The sequence below is a fragment of the Leuciscus leuciscus genome (assembly GCF_965113295.1).
Source record: "Leuciscus leuciscus genome assembly, chromosome: 23".
NCBI lineage: Eukaryota > Metazoa > Chordata > Actinopteri > Cypriniformes > Leuciscidae > Leuciscus > Leuciscus leuciscus.
In genome coordinates this window covers 29,175,087-29,184,818 of record NC_138747.1, presented here as the reverse complement: position 1 = coordinate 29,184,818, position 9,732 = coordinate 29,175,087, and the positions used below count along the sequence as shown (strand labels likewise).

Here is a 9,732-nt window from a genome sequence, read left to right as displayed (position 1 = left end):
AACAACATGAAAATATACTTTTTAAATATTACTTTATTAATGGGATTCATAAGTTAACTCAAATGTATTCAGTGCTTGAAAGGCTAAGCTACATTTTTGCAATGTATTTAAATAGGGTGATATCAGGCAAAGTGGGCCACTTTTTGGTTAATCGCTTAAATTGGGACATTAACAAAAAACCTGTGCTCATTTGATTAATAAGGACTGTTTTTTATATTTTTGTGTTGAATTGATGTAATAAAATATAATTGTTCAGGCCCTAGGGATTGAAACATAGCTTTCCCACATTTTCTGAGCAGTGTTCGGGTAAAATGGGCCGGTTAAAATGCAAAGAAAAAACTGAGACATTTATGATAAAACACATTTAAGTATTTTTAAATTTATAATGTAACAGTGTAACATTGCATTTAAATTACATTAAATCATCAATTTCAATCAGTTTCTCTCTCTATATTCAGCTAATGCTCCTCTTATCCTCTCATACCCACCGATTGTATTTTTTGCCCTTTCCTTGGCAGACATCCTTTCTCTCTCCTTTATGTGCCTTTCTGACTCTCTTCTCTCCTTTCATATCCTTTCTGTTTGACATGATGTCTGTAAAAAAAACATTTAACATAACTTTACATTTAACACAGCTTAAACTCAACTCAGAAGGTGGCCCATTTTAAATGAAATGAATGGCCCAATTTTATCTAACACGTTCAGGTAAATTGGGCCAGTAACTAAAAAAATTAAATCTGGATTGTTTAGCAAAATATCAGCACTTTATCTCACAGAGGCCATCAAGTCATGGGTTATGAATCATTATTTATAAATGTCCATTTGTTTTTTATTGATTTATCAACCTTATTATTGAGAAGTAAGATTTGATATGTCAGGCCACTGACCTTGATTTTTTCTGGTGTGGTCTCAAAATGAGGCATTTCCCCGCAGGTTAGCAACCTCAGACCAATAAACTTATTTGCTAAATGTCAAGTACTGTTATGGCAATAGTTTGAAATTCTTTGCAGTCATTGGCTGTTGACTTTTAAAGAGATATGACACTCAAATCTTAAATGGCCCTTTTTTATCTGATGGCCTGATATCGCCCTACTGGTGTGAGAAATGTATTTAGTATTTTATTTTGATACATTTGATGATCAATACTTTTTGATGTATTTGTGCCCATTTCTGACTCTGAGCAGGTGTACTATCAATCTGAAGTGAAATTGGTCAGTGGGAAAGGGGAGTTTTCTTTTTATACCAATCCGAATTGACCCTTCGCAGGGAGTTTGATTGACAGGCGATCTGACCAATCATAATCCGCCATCCGCCGAATCCGCCATTTTTGTCCGACAAAGCACTCAGGAGAGTTAGTGGATTAACGTTGGAGGATTTGAACTTGAAAAACGGAGTGTACTGATGTCTTTCCACAGTTAAAACAATATTCCTTCTTATGTTCATTCATGTTTATTTGATGCTATAAATTAACTAGAAGGAAGAGATGATCGGTTCACGAGCAGCTTTAACTGAGGCTCTACAGCGATCTGTCAGACACATTAAAGAGCCACAAAACAGTATTTTGTTTAAATTTCTTTTAAAAATGACCAAATTTGAAAGTTGAGACTTTGTTACATCAGAAGTAACCTGGTCTGTCCTGTCTGTCAGCGCCTTGTCAGTTTCCTCTTTGCTCCGCGATGTATATTTCATTGTGTGAGATGGTGTGTGGCGTGGCTTGTCGGACATAGCAACAGTAACTAAAGGGGGCGGGTCTTTGCGAATGGTCAATTGATCGACAAAACTTTTTGTCAAAAGCTTTTGTGTGAGTTTTTTGAAATTATATATTAGACAGTACTGACATTGTGCGAGTGACACTCCAAGGTGTATCAATTCTGAAGTGAACGTGGGCTGTGTAAAAATTATGTCGGATCCAAATAGATAAAACAGGTTATAATTGAGTTTGTGGGGGGCTTTTATTTAGTAATTCCGCTACAGAGGTTTTAAGTCTTGCAAAATCAGAAAAATAGCTGAAGAACTATGAGACTTTGAAACCTGACAGGCAAAGGCATGTGCAGTGCATTCCTCCTTAACTTCCTGGTCATCTAGGTATTAACAACTGATTCACGTTGGACTTGGGCCATTCGTCTTCTTCCTTTAAAAGAAAATCAGGTCCCTTAAGCTATCTCTTACATGCTAAAAACTCTTCAGCACCAAGACCCCTAGATGCCTCATCTGCCAGATTCAAACTTGACTGTATGTGCCTCCATTGCACAACATTGAGCCTCTTATGATCAGCCAGCATTGCACTTGCACATTTCTTGAAGCACCTGTTTTACAGGCAGAGTAAATGGGGAAAGAAACCTAAGGGGTCATAAATGGCACAAACCACAGACAACATGCCACGTCTTGTGTGAGGATGCTCCTTTATGGACAACCTAAAGGCAAACTTATCCTTTTCAGTGCACTAGTGCAGACTAAGTACTCTTTCCATTGGAAGATAATCTTTATCCAAGTCAAGCTCTTTGATCTCTGTTCCTCTGGAATGCTGGACATGACAACACGACTATTACTCAACCATTTTGACAGCTGAAATCCTCCCTTTGCACAAGCAGCAATGAGAATCTGAGCCTAATGGAGTGCTTCAGCTTCTGTAGGAAAAGATGTTAAGAAGTCATCCATATAAAAGTTCTAGAGAATGGCGTTCGGAACACAAGGATCAAAGTGTGCTTGATGGTCATGTACAATCCTCCTCAATTAGCACAGCTGGACGAGGACACTGCCCCAAAACACGTTCATCCTATATTCCATAGCGTTCTGTGTAACATCACTACTAGGATACCACAAAAAACGCAGAAAACCTGATGAAACATGGCTTGTGTATAAGATATCAAAGTGACAGGCTCCCGTCTGAATCTTGTGAGAACTTGAGAGATTCGTTTAAACACTGCACCACAATTGAACACTACTCTTTAAGAGTTTTCTTTTTCGGATGATACATACTGTGGTGTGGTGTGTACCAAACCTTACCATCTTCTCGTTTCAGAAGGTGAGGTGGTACTACCTCTGCATATCCTTTGTCAATAACGTCAGACAGAAAAGATGTATACTCTTGCTGATATTCTCGATTTCTTTTAAACTTCCTTTGTAGACCCAGAACACGCTGTTCTGCAACACTACGGTTGTTTGGCATGATGACATCGGGAGACTTAAAAGGTAATTCAATATAATAATTACCCTCTTCAAACTTGATTGTGGTTTCCATTACTTCCATGAACTGTTGGTCATTTCTAGACATGGTAACATCATCGTCTGACAGTTTCTCATTAAAATCATGACTGTATTGAGCAATCAACAGAACCTCCAGCCTGGCAACTGAGATCCTAGAAGTGACTACAGGACAGCCAGTCTTTCCTTTGTCACTATTACCACCTCTTAATGGCCCATTCACGACCCACCCCAATAGGGTCTTGACAGAATAGGGTCCCCCGCCTTGGCTGTTAATGATTTCCCACGGTTCCATAAGATTTAATGCATTGAGACCAATCAACAGCTCAACCTCTGCATTAATTAGGGCTCTATAATTTCCGTGATGCGGAAAATGCGGACGGAATCACGGAATTTACACATGAAAACGGAATTCTCTTAAATGCGCGGAATCGCACGGAATTTGCATATATTTTGTTGACATATTAAATAAAAGTTTTTTTGTTTTTTTTACTTCTTTCTTAGTGCTGCGTTCGACACTATAGATCACAAAATACTCTTAGATCGACTACAAAACTACACTGGTGTTCATGGACAGGCATTAAGCTGGTTTAGATCGTACTTATCAGACCGCTACCATTTTGTCTGTTTAAATGGGGAAAAATCGAAGATAACGTCAGTAAACTATGGAGTGCCGCAAGGATCTGTCTTAGGCCCTCTGTTATTCTCAATATATATGCTGCCATTTGGTAATATTATAAGAAAACATGGAATTAATTTCCACTGTTATGCTGATGACACTCAATTATATATTTCATCACGACCAGATGAAAACAATAAATTATCTAAATTGACAGAGTGTGTTAAAGATATAAAATACTGGATGACGTGTAATTTTCTGCTATTAAATTCAGATAAAACGAAGGTATTACTTATTGGTCTAAAAAACTGCACACAAAACCTCTTACAATACAACTTTAATTTAGAAGGATGTCCTGTTACTTTATCCTCTACAGTAAAAGACCTGGGGGTTATACTGGAACGCAACTTGTCTTTCAAAAATCATATTTCATATGTTACAAGAACAGCCTTTTTCCACCTTAGAAACATTGCTAAGCTACGAAACATGCTATCTGTTTCTGATGCAGTAAAGTTAGTTCATGCATTCATGACCTTGAGACTAGATTACTGTAACGCTTTATTAGCTGGTTGTCCTGCATCCTCAATAAACAAGCTACAGTTATAGTCCATGAGCCAGGGCCCCAAATTTGGTCCATCGGTATCATCTGGGGGGACAAAGTCTCATAGTGATTTTTGGCAAGGTATACACCCCTAGTACTAGAAAAATCACGATAGCAGTGCAGGGGTGGTAGCGAAATCACTTTTTTTCAGCTCATGAAGTTACTAACCCCCTAAGATAAATTCTGTTTTTGAAATCTGGTGTATATCTGGTTTAGGCTCATGCTAGGGATATTGTCAATATTCTATAATATGGTGCTTGGTATCATTGGAAAGGGGATTTAATTTCATTTAAGCCCAGTACTGAATCTGTCTGACAAACACAGAGGTCACATGACTTCTTTAAACCAGAAATAACACACATTTTTTCACAATTTCCGCCTAAACTGTATGCTTTCTTTTATCCCTGTGGCATGAAAGAACACCACGGACACAAAACTCAACAACTTCAATACTCAAGGCACTCTGATGACTCAGAAAATGTATAATATACCCATACTATTTATTTGTGAGAGCCTTAAATTAGACTTGTGCAGCCAGCACAAGTCTTCAAAATAGAACAGAGTGAATAGAATGGACAAATAGGATGGAGACCTATTAGTTGTAAAAGTCAATAAAGAAACAGGTTGTAAAGTGAATATATTTAATCAAAGACTGGTTAGTATGTTGATGTCCATTATTTTATTACCTAATCCTCATCATTTTCCATGTCGTCCTCGTCTTCATCTGAACTTTCTACACAGGTCACCTGGTTTTCACACTCTGTCAGTTTACACGTCTGTGCACCTGAGGCCATTTGCAAGACACATACATCGTGGGAGTGAACTTTTTTTGTGCAGTTGCAGGCGAGTAGATCCAGGACAGCTTCAGGTGCTGGCTGGCCTTCCATCCAGTGCAGCACCAACTGTTCACCTTCCTCCTCTGTCTCCATCTTCCATCCTCTGCCAACAGGGCTTGGCACTTGTGGGTCCTTTTCTAAACATCTTTTCCAAATACCAGCCTGATAGTTAGCTCGCAGTGTGTGTTGCCTCAAGCTATTCTTGCACGGTGGGAGTTGATGACTCTCGATTTCACCTTTCTTTGCACAGAAAAGGTGGTACCTGAGCTTGTTGATCATGGTGGTTGATGCTTTTGGGGCATAGAGGACACATGTAAATGCCTCCAGTTTGTTGCTCCGTTCTGGTGAGAGGACCCATTCCTGGCCCAACTTCAAGTGTCTTGTGTTCAAGTGTCTTGTGTTCAAGTGTGAATGTGTCTTGTGTTTCTTTGTTCATCAGGAGTGTAAGTGCCCTTGTCTTCCCTTTGCCTGCAAAAGCACTTACAGTGTCACATCCTGTGTAGGCGTGCAACCCAATAGCCGCGTTTCCACTGTCGGGCCAGGGCCGGGCCGTGCTAGTGCGTGCCAGGGCCAGTCGCGTTTCCACTGTCACTTCCGGGGCTTGATTGGGGCTTACTCGGGGCCAACGGCCAGGATTTCTGGCCCGTCGAATACCTTGGGCCAGAGCGGGCCAGCTCGGGCTAGAGGAGTGGTTACGAACAGAGGCGGAGTTCACCTGAGTCGGGAGACGGCAGCGCCGGATGATTCTGTCAGCATTAAAGACTTTTAAAATAATTTAACTCGCGTTCATGTTCATGTCTTGTGTTTGTGATGCAAAAGACTATGCGCGCTAACCATTACCATAGTAAACATAGTAAACGCTTGAAGATACGCATAGTAAAAAAACATAGTGAACGCTTGAAGAAATCATACCAATCATAAAGGCTATCACAGTCATGTTTTTATTTTATCTGTCAGTAGCCTACGTCTCGTCTCTTTATACCGGACTATCATAAAATAAAGCAACTTTTTTTTCGGGAGCTTCCTCTGTTTCTCTGACGGAAAATATCTGTATGGGAGTCGAGAGAGTGCTAAAGCTCCTCAGGTCGTATTTTTGGTGGCATATATTTGTAGAAATTATCATTCTTTCTAAATGTGATGTAAATATGTCCTGTAACTACCAGATAAACAGTAACAGACGCGACTGAAGAAGTAAGTGTGTCCTCTTTCTTTTGTGAAATAGACCTAACGGTAATTTATTTCTGAGTGACTAATGTGCAATTTTGACATAAATTAATTCATTATGATCAATGTATCACTTTTTATTGTAAACCTGTGGTAAAACATCGATGCATGGATTTTAAATATTCAAGTAAACAACAAAAATGCCAGCAAATGGCCGCTTTTATCATGTTTGTTTTCAACGCTGTTTCCAGTGATTTCTGATTAGTTTTCTGATAAAACTTCCATTTGTTGGTGAATGGGTTAGTGTGACGTTGTTCCAGAGAGGCGTGTTACGGGCGTGTTTTAGTGAAGCGCTGTGGAGCTTCTGGCCCGACAGTGGAAACGCAGGCCCGGTGCTATTAGCCCGAGGCTATCAGCCCGGCACGGCCTGTTTAAAGCCCTGGCTCGCACTGGCCCGACAGTGGAAACGCGGCTAATGAGAGCCCGACAAGTGTCCATGACAACAGTGGCTGCAACCTTCCTGATAGCTACCAGCCTTGTACGGGTTCTTGTGCCACACTTCAGGAACAATGGGGCCTCAATCTTGTCACAGAATGCTAAAGACATGATAAAGACATCTGTGTCTTCTGAACAGATAACTATAGATTGGTATCCCTCTCTTGCGGCATGGGCGGCATGGAGAAGTAGTCGTCCATCTGCTTCTTCTTGTTGACATTGAAGAGTTGACACCTCCTCACTGTCTTGATATGTGATTCTGTAACATTTGTCAATCACAGTTGCATAAAGAATCTTCTCCTGTAGCTTTTCTCTGTATTCTGTATTCCTCCATTCATTCACTATGAAGCTAATGAGACTAGGTTTGTTATTGACTTTGGTCAGGAAGTTCCTCCACTGCCTCACCATCTGTGTGCTTGTGATATCCTGCAACTTATGACCAGTCTCATCACCCCGTAGAGATCTTTCACTATTTTTTATTTTTTTATTTTTTTATTTTGATTGAGTTCTGCTTGTATGTGTCGAACACAACATCTATTCTTCTACTCTGACTGCCTTCCCTCAGAGCCATACCCAGGATTGTTGTGGCAACATCTCTGAAAGTAACTTCATCACCTTTCACTCGTTGGACTAAGTTCATCCCATCAACCACTGTGGCAGAGTTTTCTGGGTGTTTTTCCTGTAGTGCTACATTTTTCTGAAAGGCTGTGGCCATAGTAGCTTTGTTTGTTTTTCTCAGCAATCCATCTGGTGTGGTTTTCATTTCAACCAACAAGCTGAAAATATCAGTGATATGTGTAAGAAGAGAGAAGTGAAATCAAGTGGGAGGGCAGTCATCTTGAAAGCAGATAGGTCTCTGTTTGGACGCATCATAGTGATGGCACAAGTACGTAGTCTTAACATGGAGGATATCCTTTCTCATCCTCTTGGTCCATTGCCCTGGGCACTCTCCACACCAGATGGATTGCTGAGAAAAACAAACAAAGCTACGACACAGGGGGGACGACACTGGTTCAGAATGAATTAATTTGTCTGCTATTTCTTTGCACAGTAGCTAGGTATCACTAGTGAGCAATGCTGAATGAAGTTTCGAGTAATGAACCTTTGGCTGAAGCAATGGGCTGCGAGGTATCAGTGGTTCAGGAAGCCTCATTTTGCCATCACTAGTTACAACGCTGTCATTAAGTTGAAGTTATCACATTATAAAGTACAGTACTCGCTCCAGCCCTGCTCACTCGCTCTGTTTGGTTTCATTACAGTGTGCTCCTTAGCACTGGGAGCTCCCTCTGCTGTCCATAAGCTGCCTCTGCGCACCAGCCATTTCAAACCCAGCTTCCAGTATTTGGGCCACGCCTCCTTATTTGCATACACTCCTCAATCCTCAAATGCCCAATCCTAAATCCCCAAATTCCCAATCCTAAATCCCCAATCCTAAATTCTAAATGGCTAAATGATTAAATGTAAAGTGGGAGAGAGGCCGCACTATGCTTAAATATATTTTTATTTGCACAGACACGTTTCGGCGCGTGCCTTCTTCAGTGTGCAACAAGGTAACAATGTAGCCAATCTTATATGCCCACACCCATTATTACCACACCCATATTAACACAAGCCAATAATGTTAAAGTGATATCCAGTCAATAATGTCTCTAATGTTTCAAACAGACCATTAATGAATGAATTAAACACACAATACACATTTGTGTGTTCCATTTATAAGAAACAACTTAGTGACAAATCTTCATTCATCCCAATCGGGATACATGTATGTATTTAAGTTAAAAATATACCAAGCCTCTCATTGCAGGAGGCGGTTCTCACGGTCTCCCCCTTTTGGAGACCGACTAACAACCTCTAAACCCATGAATTTGAGCATATTTACATCATGTCCCACGGTGTTAAAATGCCTTGCGACTGGTGATTTGTCATCGTTCTTTCTGATCGCGCATTTGTGCTCAAAAATTCAGGTTTTGAGTTGTCGCTTGGTTTTGCCCACATAAAGCAGCCCACAAGGGCACTTCAGTAAATACACAATAAAAGTGGATAAACATGTGATTCTGCCCTTTACTTTGTATATCCTGCCTGTTTTTGGATGTGTAAATACATTTTCTGTGAGCATAAAATTACATGCTACACAGTTCAAACACTTGAAATTGCCGTGTGGAATTTTAAAGGGGAAAGGTGACTGGGTAGGTGCAGGGAGGTGCGATCGCACTAACCGGTCTCTCAGGCTGGGTGCTCGTTTATAGCAACTGCGCCGCGGATCCTGAAAAGTGTGACCTATGTCCGGGTCACTGCTTAGAATATGCCAGTGACGATGCACAATGTTCTTTAAGCTATCTGACCATAAGTGGATACAAATGTAACTGCGTTGTTAGAGCTATTCTGATCAATACATTTGGTCATCAAATCAGCATGTTGGATAATCCGCGCGCGCTCTAGACAATCACGCATCAAGTTGTCTGTAGCCTATACCCCCTGTCAAGGAATCTTTGACATAGTTCCCCCGCTTGTCGCTCAAAAACCTCATCATCATTACAGATACGGCACACTCTCAACAGTTGGCTATAAGGAAGACTACGTTTGAGAGAGGGTGGATGAAAACTTTGGTAGAGCAGAAAGGAGTTACGATCCGTTTCTTTGCGATCAATTTCAGTGTGTAGCGTGTTCTCTACCTTCCTCACGAAAACATCCAAAAAGGGCAGGACCTTATCATCGTGAGTCAATGTGAATTTAATAGAGGGCAATCTAGTATTTACATAACTATTAAAAGCAATCAGTTCTTCTTTTGAGCCCAACCACACAATAAATAT

At 40.5% G+C, this 9,732-nt stretch overlaps 1 long non-coding RNA gene across 1 annotated transcript in view; it reads left to right on the top strand.

Moving 5' to 3' along the window:
- The first annotated feature begins 2,787 nt into the window (after positions 1–2,787).
- Positions 2,788–9,732, top strand: part of LOC309488375 — a 34,247-nt gene continuing 27,302 nt past the window's right edge. The window contains exons 1-2 of the long non-coding RNA XR_014202097.1: positions 2,788–3,025; positions 3,128–3,192. This is a non-coding gene — a long non-coding RNA (uncharacterized lncRNA). The remainder of the gene's footprint in view (positions 3,026–3,127; positions 3,193–9,732) is intronic.